The sequence below is a fragment of the Hemicordylus capensis genome, chromosome 4, assembly GCF_027244095.1.
Source record: "Hemicordylus capensis ecotype Gifberg chromosome 4, rHemCap1.1.pri, whole genome shotgun sequence".
NCBI lineage: Eukaryota > Metazoa > Chordata > Lepidosauria > Squamata > Cordylidae > Hemicordylus > Hemicordylus capensis.
The window spans coordinates 169128781-169151418 of record NC_069660.1 but is presented as its reverse complement, the minus strand read 5'-3'; the positions used below and the strand labels follow the sequence as shown (position 1 = coordinate 169151418).

Below are 22638 nucleotides of genomic sequence, written 5' to 3'. Positions count from 1 at the left end.
TTGTCTGTGGACCTTCAGGCATTCTTTCAGGGCTGAAGGTGGGGCTGCGGGGGCAGTCACCCAGGACTCCACACCTATGGTGGGCCCCACACTGTAGCACAGCAACAAGAACTCTGCTAGTTCTGACAGGGCCAGAACAATGTTGCATTCAAAATGGAGGGCCCTCCAAACTGTTTGCATTCTGGGCCCCACAAAAGCTAGAGACAGCTCTTTACTCTTTTGTTTGTGCTATGTGTGAAGTTGTGGGTATGTCTGTTGTAGGGAATGCTATGAAAACATAGCTCTTTCCTGTAGATGAAAAGAGAGCCTTTGTCATTAACCCAACCTTGCAGATACCTTTGTCAAGGGAAGATGCTGGGAGTTCTGAGGATGATGCAAAGGAGGGTACCCCAGACTCCTTGGAGCTGATGCCTCAACCACATCCTGAGGATACACTATTGCCCTCATCCTCCAAGTTTGAGGATTCACTCAAGCCTTAATTAAGCCTCTGCAGTAGAAACACACACACCCTGTAGTAGGAATATACACCTGAGGAATAGGTCCCTGCCCCTTTAAGCCTTTGTAATCTCTGGAGGATTGGGGAGGAACCTGAGTTAGAAGTCCTGTGTCTGAGCCTCATTTGGAGTGAACTGCTGCTGAAGCAACATCCCATTATCCTGAGCATTCTCCAGGCTCAGCTCTCAGACTGGGACTTCTTCAGCTACTAACCACTGCATTGATCCCTGTCCTGGCCTGACTGACCAACTGACCTGACATGACCTGATGTGACCTAATCAACCTTGCCCCATGCTAACCATTGGACACCTGCACTGGTCCCTATCTGGAACAGGACAGCCTCGGGATCAGTGGTAGGGCATGCGCATTGATGATTTGTTGGAAGCTGAAAGGCATCCTCTCATACTGCGCAGGAGATGGCAATGGTAAGCCCTTCCTGTATTCTACCAAAGACAACTGCATGGCTGTGTGGTCACCAGGAGTCGACACTGATTTGATGGCACACTTTACCTTTACCTCTACTTTTAAAAGTTCTCAGGCAGCAAGACTGGGCATCTCTTCCCAAGACCAGTATCAGACAGTCTGATACTGCATAAAGTTGCTTTTATGCTATGACTGATCAACAGAACAACACCATAAATGAAAGGCAGCTGAGAGGTGTTTGATCTATGAAACAGGCATGTTTTGAATTCAGGAAAGTAAGATGAATTCAGGAAACTGGGAATAATTATTTGATTCTCTCATGTTCTGCAATCTAATTTAGCAACAAAAATGTCCTGGTAGGCCAGAACTAACCACGACTTGGTGTCTGGTGGCCAAGATCAATCTATAGATATAATTATCTAAGGCATATTCATGGCTAATTCTGTGCATAGCAGCTCTTGTGAGAGTTCACAAGCAGAAGCACCATGGTGATTGGGCAGTGGGAATTCCATATGTAGCTAGGGAGAAGGCCACTGTGGTGATTGGGCAGTGAGGATTCCATATGCAGATAGGGAGGAGTAACCTGTGATGGTTAAGGTCAGTTGAAATGTAACTTTTACTGGTCGGAAGATAAAAAGATCAAGGGTCTTGGTCCCTTGGGCAAGGGTCTGCAAAGAGAGGGATCGTGAGTTAGGAAAGAGCCACTTCAGGAGAAGGAGGCTGCCATTGTGTGAATTAGATCTGGAAACAAGATGAACAAGATCTGTTAAATCAGGAAGGGGGGGGGAGGGGAAGAAAGACAGGGGAAGAGTGAGTGGAGGAGAGAGAAAGAGAACAAGAAGGGAGGGAAAGAGAGAAAGAAGGAAGGGTTTGGGATGGCCCCAGCCTGTCAGTAGCTTGAGGGGAATGAGCAGCCATGGTGGAGGTGGCGGCAGCAAGGAAGGACCCAGTCAACCATTGCTGCTGTTTGGGGCTACTGAGGCCATTGGTGGAGGCAGGCAGGCAGGCAAGGGACGGGCCCAGGTCTGTCAGCGGCCTGAGGGGAACAAGAGGCCATGGTGGTGGCGGCAGCGAGGAAGGGCCCGGTCAACCACTGCTGCTGCTGCTGCTCCTATGGGGAGGAGCAGGAGCGGGGCTTGGGGGAGGTCTCTCGAGATAGGGGGCTGCAGCTTGGCCAATAGGTGCCAGCAACGCTGCAGTCGTAACCAAGAGGGGTGAGGGGGATGGAAGTAATGGAATGGAGGAAGAGGAGAAGGAGTGCAGCTCAGGTGAGGGTGGAGAGATCTCTGAGGTGAGGGGAGCAATCAAGTACTAGAACACAGATACTACTGTATGTGCAGGTTAAGCTAGTTAATTATTAAAACTATTATTGAAAGCAATTATTAGTTACTTGTAGATCTCTTCCTGCTGCCAAGGAACTCACAATTTTAACTTTGGATAGTGGCCACCTAATTGGCCCTGTGCCTGCTCAGTCAGTGGGGCCCCTGGAGTGCAGGCCAGTCCCAAACAAATGCCAGGTGCTCTCCTCTCCCTAAATCACTGTTGCTTTCAGACTGCAATCCTAGGCATGCGTGCTTGGGAGTAAGTCTCAATGGTACAATGTGGAATGTATTTCCAAGTAAAAGCAGTTTCTAGAGGATAGCTCCACTTGGAGCAGAGGGAACTGACCGAAAGAGCAATCTCTTGCCTTTCTGGGGCGCACTCTGCCTATGCCTAGAACTTTTTTTGTTGAAAAGCTGTATATAAATAATAGTAAGTAAGTACGTATGCCCATCTGGTACTGCTGCCGCCTCTGTTTCAGCCCACACCACCAGCCACCTCTGTTGCTGCTCAAGCAGCAGCACCTGGCTCACTCACTCATCCATCCATCACCACCACATGCATCTCCAGTGGTGAAAGACAGATGGGCAAGCAAGAAGTTGGGGAGAGCTAGTCTTATGGTAGCAAGCATGACGTCCCATTAGCTAAGCAAGGTCCACCCTGGTTGCATATGAATGGGAGGCTACTGTACATGTGAGCACTGTAAGATATTCCCCTTAGGGAATGGAGCCACTCTGGAAAGAGCATCTAGGTTCCATGATCCCTTCCTGGCTTCTCCAAGACAGAGCTGAGAGAGATTTCTGCCTGCAACCTTGGAGAAGCCACCGCCAGTCTGTGTAGACAATACTGAGCTAGATGGAGTATATGGTATATGGCAGCTTTCTGTGTTCCTATGTTCCAGTGCCCACATTCCCCCAGCAGAAGTGCTCCAAAGAAACCTGTTGATTTGCACTCATGGGCAGGGCTCCCTGTTGGATCAGAGGGACATTTGCAGCACTAAGCTCCATTCCAGGCAGCAGGGACTCATCCCTCTTTTTTTCTAGAAATGAAACTCTTGCAACCCACTGGAGTGGGAGGAGGGAAGGTGGTGGAAAGACGTCCATTTGGTATGGGACACACTTTGGAAAGAAGCAAGTCTGAGAGCACCTGCTCCTCCCAGAGAAGTGGTGTTCCCTCTTGACAGCCTTCTCTCTGTTTTTGATGCCATTGCTGTCTCCCCAGCCGGCAGCACACCTTTTTTTAGCTCCATCTCTTCCATTCAGGCATCCCACAAAAGAGTCCTTTGTGGGTTGCTTGAATGAAGGAGATTAAGCTGTACAGATGTGCTGCTGGGAATAAAGCAGAAGCCGCGAATGACAGAACGAAGTAGGGATGGGTGAGGGAGTTCCTGCAACAGCCACAGCAGCAGCAGGTGGGCAGAGCACAGGGAGGGGGCAAAGGGTTGTAGTCAGGGCAGGGGTAAAAGATGGGGGATGGTGTCAGTGTGCTCTGACCCTGGGGGCAGGGGCAAGGGCAAGGCCAGCAAGCTGGTCTTCTGGCAGCAAGCATGAATTGTCCTCTTTGCTAAGCAGGATCCACCCTGGTTTGCATTTGAATGGGAGACTACACATGAGCACTATGAGATATTCTACTCAGGAGATGGGCTGATCTGGGAAGAGCGCCTGCCTGCTTGCATGCGGAAGGTTCCTGCTTGCATGCAGAAGATGCCCCCTGGCATCTCCAAGATAGGGCTGAGAGAGACTCCTGCCTGCAGTGTTGGACTAGGACTAGGGAGACCTGAGTTCAAATCCCCATTCAGCCAAGAAACTCACTGAGTGATTCTGGGCCAGCCACGTACCTCTCAGCCCAACCTACCTTACAGGGTTGGAGAAAGAGCGGGATATAAATGTAAAAATAAAATAAATAAACAAATAAACCTTGGAGAAGCCACTGCCAGTCTGTGTAGAGAATACTGAACTAAATGGACCAATGGTCTGACTTGGTGTAAGGAAGATTCCTATGTTTCTAAAGCTGGTGGAGGGCATCTGATCTTAAGCAGCCAACTGGATTGAGCCACTGTTGCTTGTCAGTAGGACAGGCCGAAAGGTCTTTGTGGCTCCTGCTGCTTCTGTAGGATATTCCTACCTGCAAGCCAGCAAAAAAGATCCCACGGGATCCAGTCTCTGTTCAGGCCTGCTATCAGTTCCATGGTTTAAACCAGTCATGTCAGTGGGGCTGTCTGCTAAAGAAAAAAGAAAACCCATGCTTTTGCTCCTGCTGTTACTGTTCCATCAAGTTTTCTCTTCATATTGCCAGGATCTCTGATTACCCCAGTTCCCAAAGCACCAAAATGAGACCCAGTTAATTAACAGATGGTGAGGTGAGTCTCATGATCAGTAAGACTCACCTCTAGGGGGTTTGCAGGGAGAGCAGGCTTAGTCTGCTCTCCCTGCAGACGATCACCCGCAGAGCCCTGGGTGGCTGGATCGGCCGCCCACACGACTGCCGGCTCCATCACGGAGCTGGTGGGGGCTGTGGGGATCGGGGGCCATGTGGCCCCCAAAAGTTCCAGGATGCCCCACACGGGCACGTGGGGCATCCTGAAGAGACCCCCAGGGCCAGGAGGCTGGTTTCAGCCTCCCGCCGGGGATCTCCTCGTGTGTTGCCGTGGCGTAGAGCTGCAGCAATACACGATCAGGAAGAAGAGGTTAACGGAGTGCTCACTCTGTTAACCTCAACTAAGGGGAGGGGGAATTAGGCGGGTTAGGGGCTCCCGTGGCAGCACACAACCACCAAAAAGTGGGCTAGGCTCCCTTAGCCTGCTTTTTGGCAATCATGAGAATCGCCTTGGTGCCTATCAAGCAAGGGGAGGACAAAGTTGCAGATAACTTAGATCTCTGACAAACCTATTCTAAACAGCAGCAGTGATATAGGAAGGTGCTGAAAAGTATCATCACATACTGCATGGCAGAAGGCAATGGTAAACCCCACCTGTATTCTACCAAGAAAACCACAGGGCTCTGTGGTCACCAGGAGTCGACACCGACTCGACGGCACAGCCTTTATCTCAGCTAAGTCTTCATAGGATTGCCACCATGCCACCCATCCCTATGTAAAGAGATGCCACCTAAATCCAGTGAAATGAATTGTGTCGGCAACACTTAATTCAGCATAGGATCAGGTTGTTAGTTGTTGTTGTTGCTGCCGCTTCTACACCACTGGGGGCATCAAGGGATATATGGAAGTCCAATATGTTTATTTTAAAAAGCAAGAAGAAGGGCATTTGACAAATATATAGATGCATAAATATTTCATTTGATTTTCAAGATGCTGTCTCAAAATAAAAAAAGCAACTTTTTCTCACCCTTTGTGTGAAACTCTTCCCAGCATCCATAATGGTGGAAAAATTCAAGTTTATTTTTTCTTTGCACCAATTCATATTAGAAATTTCATACAAAACAAGACACAAGTGAAATGTAGGAGAACAAAAGGGATTCAGGCAATGCAGTGCTAAAAAGAAGAAGAAGAATGGTTCTCTCTAGAACACTCTTATGCATGCATATTGTATAATGAAATATTATTTAAGTCAAAGTCAGTTGAGGAAAGCAATGATGCATACATCAGATTTCTATACAGATTTATTTACTATCCAGTGGGCAGTTCTTCTGTGGAAACTCCACTGAACAGGATCCACAAAACAACATTAACTGTTCCATTGTTATCCATGAGTGCCTGGGCTAATTCATTGCTGGGATGAATGTAGGGATGCAGGCTAAGCTTTCTATGGATGCAAGATGGATGTGGACTTAAACATGTCCCTAGTAAGTAAGTAAGTATTAATTTAATTTAATTTAATTTAATTTAATTTATATACCGCCTGACTCCAAAGGCTCTAGGCGCTTCACACTTTCTCAGAATGATTAAGGCCAGGCAGGCCACTCAGTCAGAGGTCTTTCCTAGCACTGCTGATCTTGGTTTGGAGCATCTCATCAGCCATCCTACTTCAGGTTTAGATGACTGATGCTGGTTTTTGCCTTGGGATGGAATGGAGATTCCCAGTGTGGAACAGGTTCATGTGATCATTCCAGTGTGGGTAACAAGCATGCAGCCACAATTCCTGCAATTGTGAGGACCTGCCTCTGTGTCCTCACAACCAGTCACAGGACAACCAAGATGTGGCACCTCTTTATTGTGGGGTTAGATCTTATGCATCTTATGTACTGGGACCTTATCCTCAGGTGCCAGGAGGATCAAAACTCTAGTCTATGGCAATTTCCCATTAGAAAAGGCTAGACCAGCCCAATCCCCCCCCCCCGGCAAGTGGTCTGCTTCTAAGAAGGTCCGCTAATTTATTGTGTCTAAACAATAGGTGGAGAGAGATATTCCATATGTTATCCGAGAAATTGTAGGTTGCACTACCTAATTCCCTCTAGGCCAAGTATGATACCAGAAGTCAGCGATATCTCTGATATTAAAAATACAAATAGCCACAAATCTACTCGCCAAGTCATGAGGAGTGAATATCTCAGGCTTTCTGGCAAGTGTCTACCCTGGAATCCTGGCCTGTACTATTGCCATCAAGGCCGCAGAAGGAAGGAGCAAGAAGCCACCAATGTAAAGCCATTGGTTGTTGGGGCAACAAGGACCAACCTCAACCACCTCCTAACCCCACAACAAAGAGGTGCCACGTCTTGGTTGTCCTGTGACAGGGATGTGTCCTCACTGGGTACACAGAAGGCAGGTTCTCACCACTGCAAGAATTATGGCTGTATGCTTGTTACCCACGATGGCATGATCACATGAACCTGCTCCACACCGGGAATCTCCATTCCATCCCAGGGAGAAAACCAGCATCCGTCATCTAAATCTGAAGTAGGGTAGTTGATCTCAGGATGCTCTAAACCAAGTTCCACACTGATCGTGTGAACCCATGCTTATCACCCATCTCAATTACCTGCATGCCATATGCCCTCACCTGAGCATCCACCACAGACATCCCCAGATAAAGCAGACACCACACACAGGTGCTTTAGCTTCCCGCCCACTCTCCATGGCTCTGAAGCCCAGACACCTTTGACTACACTTTGCCTGGCAGCACACCACATTACACTTACTTGCAGTGACCACTGACACCATTGTGAGCAGGCCAACATCACCTCCCTAAACGCTATGACCCTGCTCCACCAACAGCCCTCCTCACATGTAAACACAGCTACATCCCAGTGACACACACATAAGCCCTCAACCCCTTGCCTCTGTTCACCTGCCTCCACTCAGGCACATAACCAGCCACAGAGCAACAATTGTCAGCATGTACAATAACATGTCCTACCTTCCCCAACCCCAGGGACAACTACACACCACCTCAGCAAACCTAAAGAAAGAGCTCCCCAGTAGCAACCTCTCCCCTGCCCTAGTCATGGACCCAAAGCAATGGCTGAAAGGGGCCCTTTAAGGGACACTGCTCAACAGGCAGCAGCAGCAGTCGGACATCCAATGGCAGATTACTCACAATCTTCCTCTCAGGCTTCAAGGACTCAGTAAAGCTGGTAACAGTGAGCAACACAGTGGACATCTGCAGGCCTCGTGCCATGAGCCACCACAGCTGCCCAAAATACACTTCAGTCAATGCCCACAAATAGAAGTACTCCAGCTCCACACATACTTCCAGTACAGCTTCTGCCCACCCAAAGGTGCTTGTGCTGAACCCACCAACATAGGCAACCACTCCTGAAAGGATGCGCCCAGCATGTCCAAGCTGGCAGAAACCCAGAGCGCAACTCTGAGCCCTCCACAGCACATGCCCCAAGTACTGGAGCATCAAGGAAACCACCACTTTTGGTGAACCTCTGGTTGCTTAGACCAGGGCATCCAATAGTAGAAGGCCTAACACCATCATGATGCTGTCTACCAACTGCATTGCTGAGGACATGGCACTTAGGGGCTTTGAGCAAACTGACCAGCAGGAAAACGAGCACATCAACTTCCTCTGCAAAAAAAAATAAAAAATAAAATAAAATAAAAATCAAGGTGCACCAGGTGACCCCCAGATGTGCATTCCCACACCATGCTCACCGACTCCAACAAGTTCACTGTTGTACTCCTAATCACCATTTTCTTCCTGGGATGCAGGAAAGCTGCACCAGGCCACACCACAGGTGGTGGGGTCCCTGTAGCAGACATACACCAGACCAAAGGGCATTCATTTTGAAGGGCAAAGTGCCACACCTGCACTGCCAGCACCCTGCATCCCACAGTGATGAAGGCCTTCTGTACCATTTCTTCCTATCCAGGGCCTCAAATTCATCAGAACTGTCCACTCAGGTCCACCCATGTCAGGTGCAGGCCCCCACTGTTGGGCCCACCAGCAAGCCCTGGGAGCATGATGAAGTAGAAGGCTGGCAAGACATCCTGGAGGACGGTGAGGCGGAGGAGCATGCTGTGATGGGGCACCTCTATCTTTCTCTTGGCTCAGAGGATGAGATGCAAACTGAAGAAACACTCAAGGGTATTGGAGTGGCCATGGAGAGAACCCACCCAGGAGTCTCTGGACATGCTGCCACAGGGGCCCTCCATGCCCCCTGGCCTGCACCAAGGCAACACAGAATAACCCAACCCCATTCCATCTGGAATGTTCCCATCCCAATCTAGCCAGGGGGAGTCCCCAGATGGACAGGACAGCATTTAGAGTGCCTTTATGGAAGGGGATGGCCCAGCGGCATGTGCAGCATTCAGCTGGCCTATGCGCCATCACATGCACTGATGGCTACATGCCCCATGTGCTGCTTTCCACAGGTGCACCAGTGGCAGGCCTTTGTCCTGAGCAAGATAAATTGGAGGCTATCAAGTCTGCCATGGATGCATTCACAGGCAGGACCTGTGTGATGATCCATGAGCATTTCACCAGTTCCAGCGCTGTCTTTGAGACTCCGCCCTGCATGGATATCAGTGCCCCCGGTGATGTAGTCAGCGTGATGGCTTTTGCATTGCCTTCAGCACTTGATACGTAGGCTTCTGTCACTCATGCCATGTCACTCTAAATGTTGCAGCAATGCTGAGGTTACCTGCTCTATGGTTTGCTTTACTTTTATAGCACTGTTGGTTGCACCCCTTATGCACACAAGTGCATACCACCCCTGTAATTTTCACACATCTCCTAGATGAGCTTCCATCTCAATACCTATAATGCTTGGTGAGGTAATAAAATTATGCTGAAGTATATTACTTAGTCCATGTCCCCCTTAGTCCATGTCCCCTGGTTGCAACCGTAGGCATGCACAGGAGTGACCCCTGTCCCAGATGTAGCTTGGAGAGAATAGAAAGGGACTTGAAGAGAGCAGTGGGAGACTGAGCATTGCTTCCCTTGGGGAGCAGCGGGGTGGGGGGATGAGATCTTTTCCAATCAGCAACAGGAGTCTGCATTGCAGCCTCCTTTCCAGGCTCAAGCTCCAGTAGATCACTGGGTACATACCTCATATGGAGCACAAAACTATGCTTCTAAGCACAGTGGTATGGATACATACTCATGAGTGGGTGTCCCCCATCTGGCTAGACAGGGAGCACTGATACCCAAAATCATTCCCTCCATTGATTCTTGCCCAGATCCTATGTCACAGTGGCAGGGTGGGAGGGTTCCCTTTTGGCTTCATGCCCTCTTGTGCTGAAGCCCACCCACCAGCCACAGTTATAGAGAACTGCATGGGGAACAATGATGCCTCAGGTGCCCCGGTGTCCCCTGCTTTGGCTATCCCCAGCTGAGGTTTCAGAGAAAGGGCTGTGTGATGGAGCTGTGTCCATTTGTCTAGTGATTCAGCAGATGGGATTCCCTTCTGCTGAGTCCCCACTATGACATCCCCTCATGTGGAATGGGCTGCTTTCCCTGCCAAGGTGACATGAGAGTGTAGGGTTCATAACCTGGGACATGGAGGGAGGTACAAAAGGATTACAGTGTCTGGGGCTCACTTGGGCAAGTGCTCCGCCTCCCCAAGTAAGTGGAACACAACACAGCTGTCAAAGTAACCTAATGGATCCAAATGGGATCATAGCCAGTGAGCCCGCCCCACCTTTGGTGGGAGCCAATGGTGGTGGTGGGGTGATGATGCAATGAAGCCCTGCCCATGTGAGAGCATTGCAAGGGATTCCAGGTTGTAATCCAGGTGCTGGGAGGCCAGCGCAGAATGTGTGGGGCCTGTGGTGAGATCCAGGAAGTACCAGCAAAGTGATAATGGTGGCCACCATTATCTTGGCATCACACCAGGGCCCCTGATTGTGTGCTGGCTGCCAACCCACATTCAAAAGATTGTGTGAACAGTTTCAGATCCTGCCATATTTTATTTAAGGCTGGGAGGGAAGGCAGGAAGAGCTAACTCTTGAGCCATGTCAGCCATTTGAGAACTGGGCCAGAGAGGAGTAGGAGGTGACAGACAAACCATTTCTCTCTCCAAGTTTGAGGTTTTGAGAGTAGGCTGGGAGAGAGAAGCCAATTGGAGATGGGATCATAGCTCAGTGGCAGAGCATCTGTGTATGCAGAAGGTCCCTGGTTCACTCCCAGGAATCTCTAGTTAGGGCTGGGAAAGGCCTGAAACCTTGGAGAGTTACTGCCAGACAATGTAGACACTACTGAGCTAGTATTGATACTGAGTGTCCAACTGCAGCTGTTGTTGGCCTACAACTCCCATTATCACTGGCTACTGGCCACTATGACTGGGGATGATGGGTGTTGTAGGGCAACTAGCACTAGGAAGTTATCTTGTTCAAGCCGCACTGACATGAACAAGAACTTTGCATGAATATCCCTATCTATTCTGTAGGCCCTATCTTGGTAATTTTAAAAGGAAAAAACTTTGGTTAGCAGTAGAGGCAAAATAAATGGGGAGGGATGGACTGCTATGGGCAGAGCTGGCATGACACCTCTCTTGTGGTCAGTGCACTGGTTACCTATTTGCTTCTGGGTCCAATTCAAAGTGCTGGTTCTCCCCTTTAAAACCCTTCAGGTCTTAGCTCCTGTTTACCTTCAGGACCACCTCTCCTGGCCAGTCCTGTCCCATCTTGTGTGATTCTTTCAGGTTGCCCTTCTTTTGGTCCCTGGTCTTAGAGAGGTCCATAGTACTAGGGCCTGTGGAAGGGCTTGCTCTGTTGCTGCCCTCCTACTCTGGAACTCCACCCCCCCCCCCCGATTCGGTCTGCCATCTCCTTTTCAGCCTTTAAATGTTTATTGAAGACATTTCTTTTCTGTTGGGCATTTGCCCATTAATTTGAAGGTGTGTGTGTGTGTGTTTAAATCTCGGATGCTGTTCTTGCCGTGTACACCGCCCTGAGTCTGTGGATTTGGCAGTATATTAAATCTTTTAATATGAATGAATGAATGAATGAATGAATGAATGAATGAATGAAGTTATGCCGCCAGTGACTACAGTAGCCCATCTCATAACTGTAACATTTAAATGTGTGTGTGTATACACATATATACATTAAAACAGAAATTTAAGTGTCACAGTTAGAGAAACAGGCTACTAGTCACTAAGCCTATATGCACGAATAGCCTAACCCAGGCTAGAGCAGCCCATCCTGGGTTAAGCTGCTCATGTGCAGCGCCGGATCTGCCCACCTGACCCAGTGTTTTACTCCAGTCTTTTACCAAGGTTAAGGGCATGATCACAAGGCTAGCTTGTCACGCAGTGCATTGTGGGATACGTAGAGTCCAGAACACATTGATGGTCCTAGCCTTTGGAGATCTGTGCTGCGTGCAGCAGCACAGATTGTGTGGGAGTGTGATTGGTCCACCACCATTGAAGGACCATCTGGGAAGAAGATATGTTTTGCACAGCCTTCCCCCTGCCCCACCCTGCCCCGCCCCCTGGTCATGTGCATAGCCTTATTTGCTCAGAGCCACACTAACTTACTCATAAGCAGTCTTATTTATATTAATGGGACAAGTTTACTTGTCCTATTAATTTCAATGGGAGTAAAAGTAAAGTGTGCTTTCGAGTCTGTGTCGACTCCTGGTGACCACAGAGCCCCGTGGTTGTCTTTGGTAGAATACAGGAGGGGTTCAACATTGTCATCTCCTGCGCAGTATGAGATGATGCCTTTCAGCAGCTTTCTTATTTATTTATTTATCTGACATGTTTTTTTACCACCCCAAACTCACGTCTCTGGCTGGTTTACAACAAGCAAGCAAACAAAAGGTAAAAACATTAGTTAAAACAAATGACAACAGAAACCTTAAAATAGTAGTAAAAACAAAATTAGTGATATAGTAAATGTTAAAACATTACAACAATTTAAATTTTAAAACTATGTTAAAACAATATTTAATTAAAAGCCTGGCTGAATAGATGAGTCTTTAAAGACTTTTTAAAAGTTGTCAGAGATGGAGAGGCTCTTACTCCAGCGGGGAGTGCGTTCCAAAGCTTTGGGGCAGCAGAGGAGAAGGCCTGTCCCCGAGTAGCCATCAGGCGAGCTGGTGGCAACTGCAGACGGACCTCTCCTGATGATCTCAATGGGCAGTGGGGTTCACAACGAAGAAGACATTCTCTTAAATACCCAGGTCCCCAACCATTTAGCGCTGTATAGGTTATAACCAGCACCTTGTATTTTGCATGGAAAGCTATCGGCAGCCAGTGTAGATCTTTCAATACAGGCAGAGGCGTATCTAAGAAAAATAGCACCTAGGGCAAGCACTGAAATTGCGCCCCCTGTCCAAACATCTGGCACCCATCTTTCAGATAACTTTCAGATATCAGCTGAAAAATACAAGTCAAGCTCATTAATCTTTTAATATTTCAAAAACTATTTAGCAGTGGACGTAGCCAGACCAAAAAATGCTGCAAAACTACAAATTTCAGTATGCTGGGGCTCATGAAATACCCAAATACTATGTGGAGGTGTACTTGGAAAACTAAACAGAAGTGCCTGTCTGATTCTCTACCATGCATTGTAGCATCACTATTACATAAGTTATAAAAAATAAATGGAGAATTTAACTTTTCCCAGATACTCTGAAAATAATTAAAGGATATGCAGAGTAAATTGTATCACTGCTTGGAATATATTCTAGTATTTCAGAAAGACAGTTAAAATAAGAGAAAGAGAGCAAGAAACTCCCAGTGGGACTTAATACTAAGGATTTCACACTGATTCAAAGACAAACTCACTATTAATAGCCATATTATTAAGACATCACATTTAACTCACTTATCACCAGAAGCAAAGTCAGACCAAATGAATACAATCCTAGCTCATAAGCTTCAGCTCAGTATTCACAAGCCCTGATTCTCTGTACATAGTGCCAAACTAAATATGTGTACAGTGACTTATATTATATTAAATTTGTAAAAAAAAAAAAAAGTTTATCTGTAGCCCCTTTGGGGGGTGCTCCTAAAGGCCATGGGGGGTCTGCAAAGGTTCCCCCTCCCCCCGCTGGCCTCTAGGGCCTCTCAGGGACCATTTGAGCATGTACAGTGGCTATTTTTTAAAATAATTTTTTAGAAAAATAATGGCTGCTGAAAACAAAATAGCCACTATGCATGCTCAAATGGCCTCTGTGAGGCCTGGCATGGCCTAGGGCCTCCCAGAGGCCATTTGAGCATGCACGGTGGCCATTTTGTTTTCGGCAGCCATTAAAAAAAATTTTTAATTTAAAAAAATGGCGCCCGCCTTCAAGTGGCACCCGGGGTACGTGCCCTGCCCACCCGAACCTAGATACACCCCTGAATACAGGAGTCATATGGTCTCTCCAAGATGACCCAGAGACCAACCTGGCTGCCGCATTCCGAACCAGCTGTAGTTTCCAGACTACACACGAGGGCAGCCACACATAAAACACATTGCAGTAATCAAGTTACTTTAGAACCTTAAAATAGTAGTTAGAACAAAATAAGTGATATAGTAAATGTTAAAACATTACAACAATTTAAAATTTAAAACAACGTTTTAAAACTATGTTAAAACAATATTTAATTAAAAGCCTGGCTGAGTAGATGAGTCTTTAAAGACTTTTTTAAAGTTGTCAGAGATAGAGAGGCTCTTATTCCAGTGGGGAGTGCATTCCAAAGCTTTGGGGCAGCAGCGGAGAAGGCCTGTCCCCGAGTAGCCATCAGGCGAGCTGGTGGCAACTGCAGACGGACCTCTCCCGATGATCTCAATGGGCAGTGGGGTTCATAATGAAGAAGACATTCTCTTAAATACCCAGGGCCCAAGCCATTTAGGGTTTTATAGGTTACAACCAGCACCTTGTATTTTGCATGGAAAGCTATCGGCAGCCAGTGTAGATCTTTCAATACAGGAGTAATATGGTCTCTCCAAGATGACCCAGAGACCAACCTGGCTGCCGCATTCTGAACCAGTTGTAGTTTCCAGACTACACACGAGGGCAGCCACACATAAAGCACATTGCAGTAATCAAGTCTGGAGGTTACCAGCAGATGAACAGCCCTGCTGGATCAGGCCCAATGTCCATCTATTCCAGCATCCTGTTTCACACAGTGGCCCACCAGATGCTGCTGGAAGCCTACAGGCAGGAGTTGAGGGCATGCCCTCTCTCCAGCTGTTACTCCCCTGCAACTGGTACTCAGAGGCATCCTGCCTTTGAGGCTGGAGGTGGCCTATAGCCCTCTGACTAGTAGCCACTGATAGACTTCTCCTCCATGAAGTTATCCAAACCCCTCTTAAAGCCATCCAAGTGGTTGGCTGTCACCACATCTTGTGGCAGAGAATTCCACAAGTTCATTATGCGTTGTGTGAAAAATTATCTCCGTTTGCTGGTCCTAGATTTCCTGGCAATCAATTTCATGGGATGACCCCTGGTTCTAGTGTTATGTGAGAGGGAGAAAAATTTCTCTCTATCCACTTTTTCCACACCATGCATGATTTTATAGACCTCTATCAAGTCTCCCCGCAGTCGTCTCTTACCTAAACTAAATAGCCCCAGGTGTTGTAGCCTTGACGCATAAGAGCATAAAATGGTGGTTGACGTACTATGCAATGTTATGTGAGCATGGAACATTGCATTATCACCATTGCATCAAAGTGCTCTTGCCCAAGCTCAAAAATTGCACAAACCCACTTGCATGATGACACTTCCCCTGCTAACTGAGCAAAGAGGCACCTTTTAAAAGTGGTGATTCTCTTTATTCAGCAGGGGGAGAGCAACTGGCCCTATCCATCCCCGGAACAGAATGCCCCCAGTGGCTGTCACTAGCATCCATCCCATGCCTCTCTTTCAGACTGTGAGCCCCTCGGGGACAGAGAACCATCCCATCTATTCAGGGGTGTAACTATAATATGGCAAGGGGAGACAGTTGTCTGGGGGCCCACTGCCTTGGGGGGACCCCCAGAGGCAAGTCACATGACTGACTCCTCCAGCCACGCACCCGCCCAGGCTTCCTTCAGTTGTATTCATCCTCCGAAACTGATGTAAGTATTAAGACCTGGAGCTACCAGAACAGCATGTCTTTCCCTAGTACCATTAAATGACTTGCATCGTACACAATTTACAAAACTTTTTAAAAAATAATTTAGGATGATGTTCTATTGTGGCGCATATATATAAAAAACACTTTTTGTTACCACTATTCAGCCTCATTTAAGATTTCTTTACTTCATGAGCTGAGCTTCAGTGAGGAGGGCCCCTATTTTAAAATCTTGCCTCTGGGCCCACTCCAAGCTTGCTATGCCCCTGCATCTATTTATATTTATGTAAATCGCTTTTGGAACCTCTGTTGAAAAGCAGCATATAAATATTCGCCGTATTCCTATACAGCCATTATTTCCAATCATTGGCTCTTGTGCAACTGCACAAATGCAACATTACAATGTGCATGTAATGTACAATATTTCAACTGGTATTGGCTATAGGCACGTTTCCTTTTATTGTTCTAAACTTCAAAATACAGAAATCTATAGAAATTATTTATGCACTACTTTTGAACAAAAGTTCTCAAAGCAGCCAACACAAATATGCAAGTATTTCCTATCCGAAAACTGACATTTCCCTTATGACTGAAAAAAGTAATAAGGAAAACACAGCAGCAAACAGGCACTTGGGTACGAAAGAGGACAATTGCTCTACTACTACAACAAATATTTCTATACTGCTCCTCAACCAAAGTTCTCAGAGGTCTACATAGAAAAATAAATAACACATAAATAAGATGGTCCTCTGTCCGCAAAGGGCCCACAGTCCAAAAAGAAATATAAGGCAGATACCATCAACAGCCACTGGAGGGATGCTGTGCCGGGCCTGGGCAGACCACTTGCTCTCTCCCTGCTAAACACAAGAGAACCACTACTTTAAAAGCTGCTCTCCCCCGCTCATCACTTTGTAAGGTACCTCTTGACCAGCTAGGAGCTGTAAGGTGCCTCTTGACCACTTCTGGCCACTGTCTCAACTTGGGACACAAGGGAGAGGATTGGATTCAGAAGCACCCCCAGACTGCATACCTGTTTCTTCTGGGGAAGTGTGACCCCATCCAGAACAGGAAGATCAAACTAATCTCCTGAGTTTTGACCCCGCACAATGAGTACCTCCATCTTATCTGGATTCAGTCTCAGTTTGTTATCCCTCATCCAGCCCATTACTGCCTCCAAGCAGGCATTTAGGGAGTGCTGTTTAAATAAGTGCTATTTAGGGAGGCTATGCCCTCTCCCAATGATGCTTGACATGGAGAGTCTAAGTCAGCCCGAATACGAGAGATTTCCCCCCACAAAGAATTCGTTAAACAGTCACAGAGGGTAATCAATAGTTTCAAATTCTGATTCAAGGGAGGAGGGGCACATACTAGCCCTCTCACAACCCTGAACAACTCCGCTAGGCGTGAATTTGCGGATGCAATACGGGCAGAAAAGAATCATTTCTTTGCCGCACGTATCACCTGAGCATAGATCTTCAAATGCACTCTATGTTGTAATCTGTCTTAATCCAGATTGCAACATAATCTGTTATAATCTTCCTATATTATAATCTGTCCTCCTGCTAACTTGGCAAAGAGGCACCTTTTAACGCGATGATTCTCTTTATTTATCAGGGGAAGAGTAACCGGCCCTATCCACCCACAGCACAGTACCTCCAGTGACTGTTGCTGGTGTCTAATGTTTCTTTTTAGATTGTGAGCCCTTGGGGGATAGTGATCCATCTTATTTATTTATTATTATTATTATTATATTATTATTATTACATGTGCGCGCGTGCACATGTCACAGAGACGAGCACGCGCACGTCTCTGTGACATGTGTGCACGCGCGCAAAGGACTGCTGGGGTTTTTTGCAAGCAGTGTAGGGGAAGGGGCGGCAGGGAGGTGTCCTGCCACCCCAATTACTCTTAGGATTACAGCGCCAAGTGGGAAAGCGGCGGGAGGGGTAAGTAAACCCTCCCGCTGCTCTTAAAGGTACCCCCCACCCCAGTGCCGGACCGCAGCTGGAGGTTCTGTGCACATCCCTACTCACTATCTCTACTCCCAATGCCCCTAGTGGTCATTAGGATAATTGGTGCAAAAGGTCGATGGACTGGAACTCCATCTCCAACATCCCTGGCCTAGTGCACACACACACACACACACACACACACACACACACACACACACACAGAGGAGTGGGTTCATGTGAAGAACCAGGTCCTGTCCAAGGCATCCCATAGACTAGGATCAGTCTTGTGAATATAAGTGATGGTGAACACCTGCCTTTGGATATGCTTTTGTAAGGTACACTTGATTTACTGAAATTTGATTTTAAATATTATTTCCAATGTGAACCTGCTTGATCATTCATTTTTTAAAAAAGTCTTTTGTGGCTTTGGAGCACTGGAGTACTCATCTGCACTGATTGTGTCTCTGTGTGTGTGTTAGCAAAAATCTCTCCAGCAAACAGACTGTCACCCCTTGGCAAGGCTCCATGCATTCATGATATGAGGACATAAGTCTGGATGCTGGATAACACTATTTTAGCACTAAAAAGGAAACCTGGATTTTTTTCTTCTTCAGAAAATAAAATCTAAATAAATAAAACTTTGTGTGGAAGAAAATAAAATGAGAGGAACAAACATAGAAAAAGAATAAATCAGTGAACAACACTAGCTTGTTTTACTGTGAAAACATACTGCTCTATAAAGTAGTCCCACACAGCTGTTCAATTTCTTTTCACGATCCTTTCAGTTATCCAACAACTTTTTGCCTAGATAAGCCATGCTTCCAGACCTTCCTTCATGTGAAAACAAAGCCTTCTGCTTGCCTTCTCTAGGTATTCATTCAGGGTCTCAATCTATGTGTCCCAGGGGCTCAGACTACTAGTCAGTAGTGCAAAATTGGAGGCACCGGCTGCTAGTATCTTTATTAGAAAAACAGAGTAGGTCCGACAGTACCTTTAGTGTGGACTAGCTACATCTTTGGGACATATTACAAATACGAGGCAGTCATAGCAACAACAAAAAATATTTATATACTGCTTTTCAACAAAAATTTCCAAAGCAGTTTACATGGAGAAATAATGAATAAATAAGATAAGATGGCTCCAGATTCACACAAGCCAGATTCAGATATTATGCTATACAAGTTTGCAGCTGTCTGTACACTTGTACATGTGTTTGTGTGAATGACTTTACCTGTGTTCATTTAAAAAGTGAATCTGAATGCAGGCCCTTCAGATACAGATAAGAAGTGTACTTCTGTACCTGTGTTCAGCATAATGTGTGAATGACTGTACCTGAACCTGTGTACAGTGTACACTCATTGTATGAGTGTTAAACATAATGTGTGAATGGGCCTATAGGCTTTTGGAGTTGCAGTAGTTTTCCTGTAGGGACTGTATTGCTGTCACTAAACCACCTACATGGCACTGTGCTACACTGTGCTACATGGCACAAGTGCTCCTCTGTTGTAAGGGAATCACAGTTTTCCAACACTGTCATCTAGTTGCTTAGAATTACACTGACAATGACAATGATTCCTTAGTGGATATTTCCACTGACCTGTGCCTGTGATATCCTGCAAGGCACATCCAGAAGTCCTACTTCTGGCTACTTGGACCCCTTGAAATGCTCCTCCCTTTTTCCTTTGGAGGCTGTGCATGCCCCTCTTCAGGGCAGGAGCTGCCTATCCTTCTCATCTCTGCCTTTACAACTTGTGGGCAAAAACATGCAACAGTACTATTTGGCAAACTGAGAGTTAATATTTGGAGGAGGGGCCATCGGCCTCCTGGTACAGCTTGGGAAGCAGAAGCTGCTTAGGGTTTTTTAAGGTTACTGTTGGAATTATTGCAGTTAGTGGATCTGTAGCACAGTTGCCCTTATGCTGAAAATAAACAGCTTGACTTTCTTCATTAAAACATTGTTGTCTGTCCTTTTGGAAGCTAGAGAACATATCTAAAGTCCCATTACAAGAGACAACACAGCTCCCCATCCATGCCTGTCAAACCTGGGGCCTCTGCTAACTAGTCTTGATGGGCCTGCCATTTGTCAGAATACCTCACCTTTAGAAGTCATATATTTTCTATCTGAGTGGCTGGAAAGCATGTTGCCTACAACATGAAAGCAACACTCAAAGCAAGGTGGGGTGTCCTCAAATTTTGGGTACCATTAAGAATGGCAGCAGATGGATCTGACCCAGGGAGCTGTTCTTAATGTGCAAGCCCTGATGGGAGCCAAAGAAAGTCCCAGAATGCTCTTGTGCAGCCCATATTTATTTCAGTGAAAATAGACCAGAAGATCTTCCCAGTGGACTGTGACCCCTGTTAATAAGTGGGAAGGGCACCATTCAGATTTCCTGTCTCAGGCACTGGAATGTTTTTGGGGTTAGGGCTTGGACTCAATTGAGCCTGATCTGGTCCGGCCCAGCAGTCGAGCACCCTGATCCAGCCCGCAAGCCAGCTCGAAGGGTATGCTTGTAAAGGGGAATGTGACAAGGAATCCTGCAAGGAATCCAGCACGATTTCGAGCCGGCTTGCACATCCCTAGGGAAAGGTGCCTTTGATACAGGATTGGTGCTAGTACAATAGGAAGCATTTTGTGGGACAGGTATGGAAAAGCCTATGTCTTCATGGTCCTGAAAGATTATCCCCTACCAGTGTGTGTGTGTGTGTGTGTGTGTGTTTTGCATGGATCGTATGCCAGGCATCAGAATAATGAGCCAAACGGATCATGGATATGCATAGTTCCTGGATCCTACTGTTTCTAGGTTAAATAGAACTCAAAGCAACAATCTCCACTGAGGTATTTCAAAACAAGATACACACTGGAGAGACTTACCTGGTTGGCTGAGGAAAGGAACACAGTAGGAAGCTCCTCCTTGGATTTCAATAAAAAAAATTGATGCCTTGTCTCATTAAATCCTGCTCACAAAATTAATTCTATTGGTTTGGATGTGTTGTTGTCAATTGGATGGAAATCTGGCTGAAGCAGCTGGAATAAAGTAATGAGAAGTGTCAGCATTTCAAAATGTGGGGAGGTGTCTGTTTGTGAACTTCTGTGATCTTATTTAAACACCTTTCCCTAATGATCTTGCAGATAGAGTAAATAGTGCATTTAATGAGATTCAAAAATACTAAGCTGGAGAAAGTCCTGGACACAGAGCAATAACATAGACCAGAAGAGATTCCCCCCCGCCCCAGTATATCTCTGCTCAAGGTCCAGATGACCAAAAAGTGGGAATAACAAATACAGTATGGGAAAATTAACTCATAGGTCTTTGGTAGGGATGCTCCAAGTCATGTTGGTCCCTGAAGCAGATAATTCAAATAGTCCAGCAGAAAAACATATAAATTAACACATCAATAATAGCAATAGCACTTACATTTATATACCACTCTATAGCTGGAAGCTCTCTAAATGGTTTACAATGATTTAGCATACTGCCCCCCAACATTCTGGGTACTCATTTTACCGACCTTGGAAGGCTGAGTCAACCTTGAGCCCCTGGTCAGGATCGAACTTGTAACCTTCTGGTTACAGGGCGGCAGTTTCACCACTACACCACCAGGGGCTCTTAAGAGCTTCTAAGGAAGAGCTTCTAAGGACTTGTCTAAATGGGAACCACTGTTTACCATTTAGTATCCATTTTGTATCACACGAGAATCCATTTCCACCTAATAAATATCAAATAATGTTGGCATACTGATTATTTGTAATGTGTGCATTGATCCTAGTTTTATTTCATAAATTTGGTAAAGAATTTTACATGGTTGATGATTTTATATTTTTATTCTAATAGTTGCATCATACAGATAGATAGATAGATAGATAGATAGATAGATAGTTAGATAGATAGATAGATAGATAGATAGATAGATAGACAGATAGATAGATAGATAGATACCGTGTTTCCCCGAAAACAAGGCAGTGTCTTATATTAATTTTAGCCCCCAAAAATGCACTAGGGCAATTAGCGGTACATCAGAAATTATTGCTAGGTCTCACTTTCGGGGTAGGTCTTTCGGGGAAACAGGATAGATAGATAGATAGATAGATAGATAGATAGATAGATAGATAGATAGATAGATTCACATATATATCTAGACTAGGGAGAGAGAGGGAGAGGGAGAGAGAGGGAGAGAGGGAATAAATAAAAATAAATAAAAATTATGGATGGACGGACAGATGGATATGAAAGCAGTTCTCAAAGTCCTGTTACTCTCCAGTGTGATCAAGCAACCAAATGTAGAACTGTTCATAATGTTATATCACACTCTAGTATGGGCAAGAAGTGCAAGTTATGCAGATGGGAGAGAGGGAGCATACCAGCCCACACCCCTGTAGTTTCCCTTTTATTTTCTCCCTCACAAGTGAATGTGTTAGACCAGGGCAGAACCACCATTGCGTGCCCATGTTCAAAGAACCACAGTCACCATTTACTTTGGGGCCACCCAGCAGTGGGCTGGTTATTTGCTTGGGTGAATGGGGCAAATAACCAGCCTGTGAGCCTAGAGTTAATGCATTGGTGGATGAGACAGGGCAGAGTGAGGTGGCCAGAATGGGGAGACGAAAGTGGGAACAAGTTGTACCTGTGGCTTGTTTATCGCACCTCCATCCCGCTACTTCAGAATCTGATCTGAAATATTAGAGAGGGGTGTTTTGTTTTGTTTTGTTTTGTTTAAAACTTACACTCTGGTATGGCAGGTAAATATAGGATTGAGCTGAAGTGAAAGAGCATCTGCACAAGAGATGCTTTATGTTCAGCTATTCTAGAGGGTCTATAAAGTGAACTATCAAGACAGCAAAATAGAATTGCCTGTTAAAAATATACACTCTAAAGGTCATGTGGAGTCTCCCCCCCCCTTTTCAATTACTACTATTAATATAGCACTTCTTAAAGTGCAAGGAGGTTCGCAGTTTTCATCCTGTTTGCCCTGTAAGGTGAATATTGATTGCGGTACAAGTGAAGGCCCATCAAGCACTTGTGGAGAGGGAAAGAGATCGGTCAGAGAGAGCAGAGGGT

General features: G+C 46.1%; 1 long non-coding RNA gene across 1 annotated transcript in view; it reads right to left on the bottom strand.

Moving 5' to 3' along the window:
• Positions 1–22239, bottom strand: part of LOC128324044 (uncharacterized) — a 46019-nt gene extending 23780 nt beyond the window's left edge. Inside the window, exons 1-2 of the long non-coding RNA XR_008306597.1 lie at positions 22205–22239; positions 20454–20606 (exon numbers count right to left, since the gene is read on the bottom strand). This is a non-coding gene — a long non-coding RNA (uncharacterized LOC128324044). The remainder of the gene's footprint in view (positions 1–20453; positions 20607–22204) is intronic.
• Positions 22240–22638: the final 399 nt, after the last annotated feature.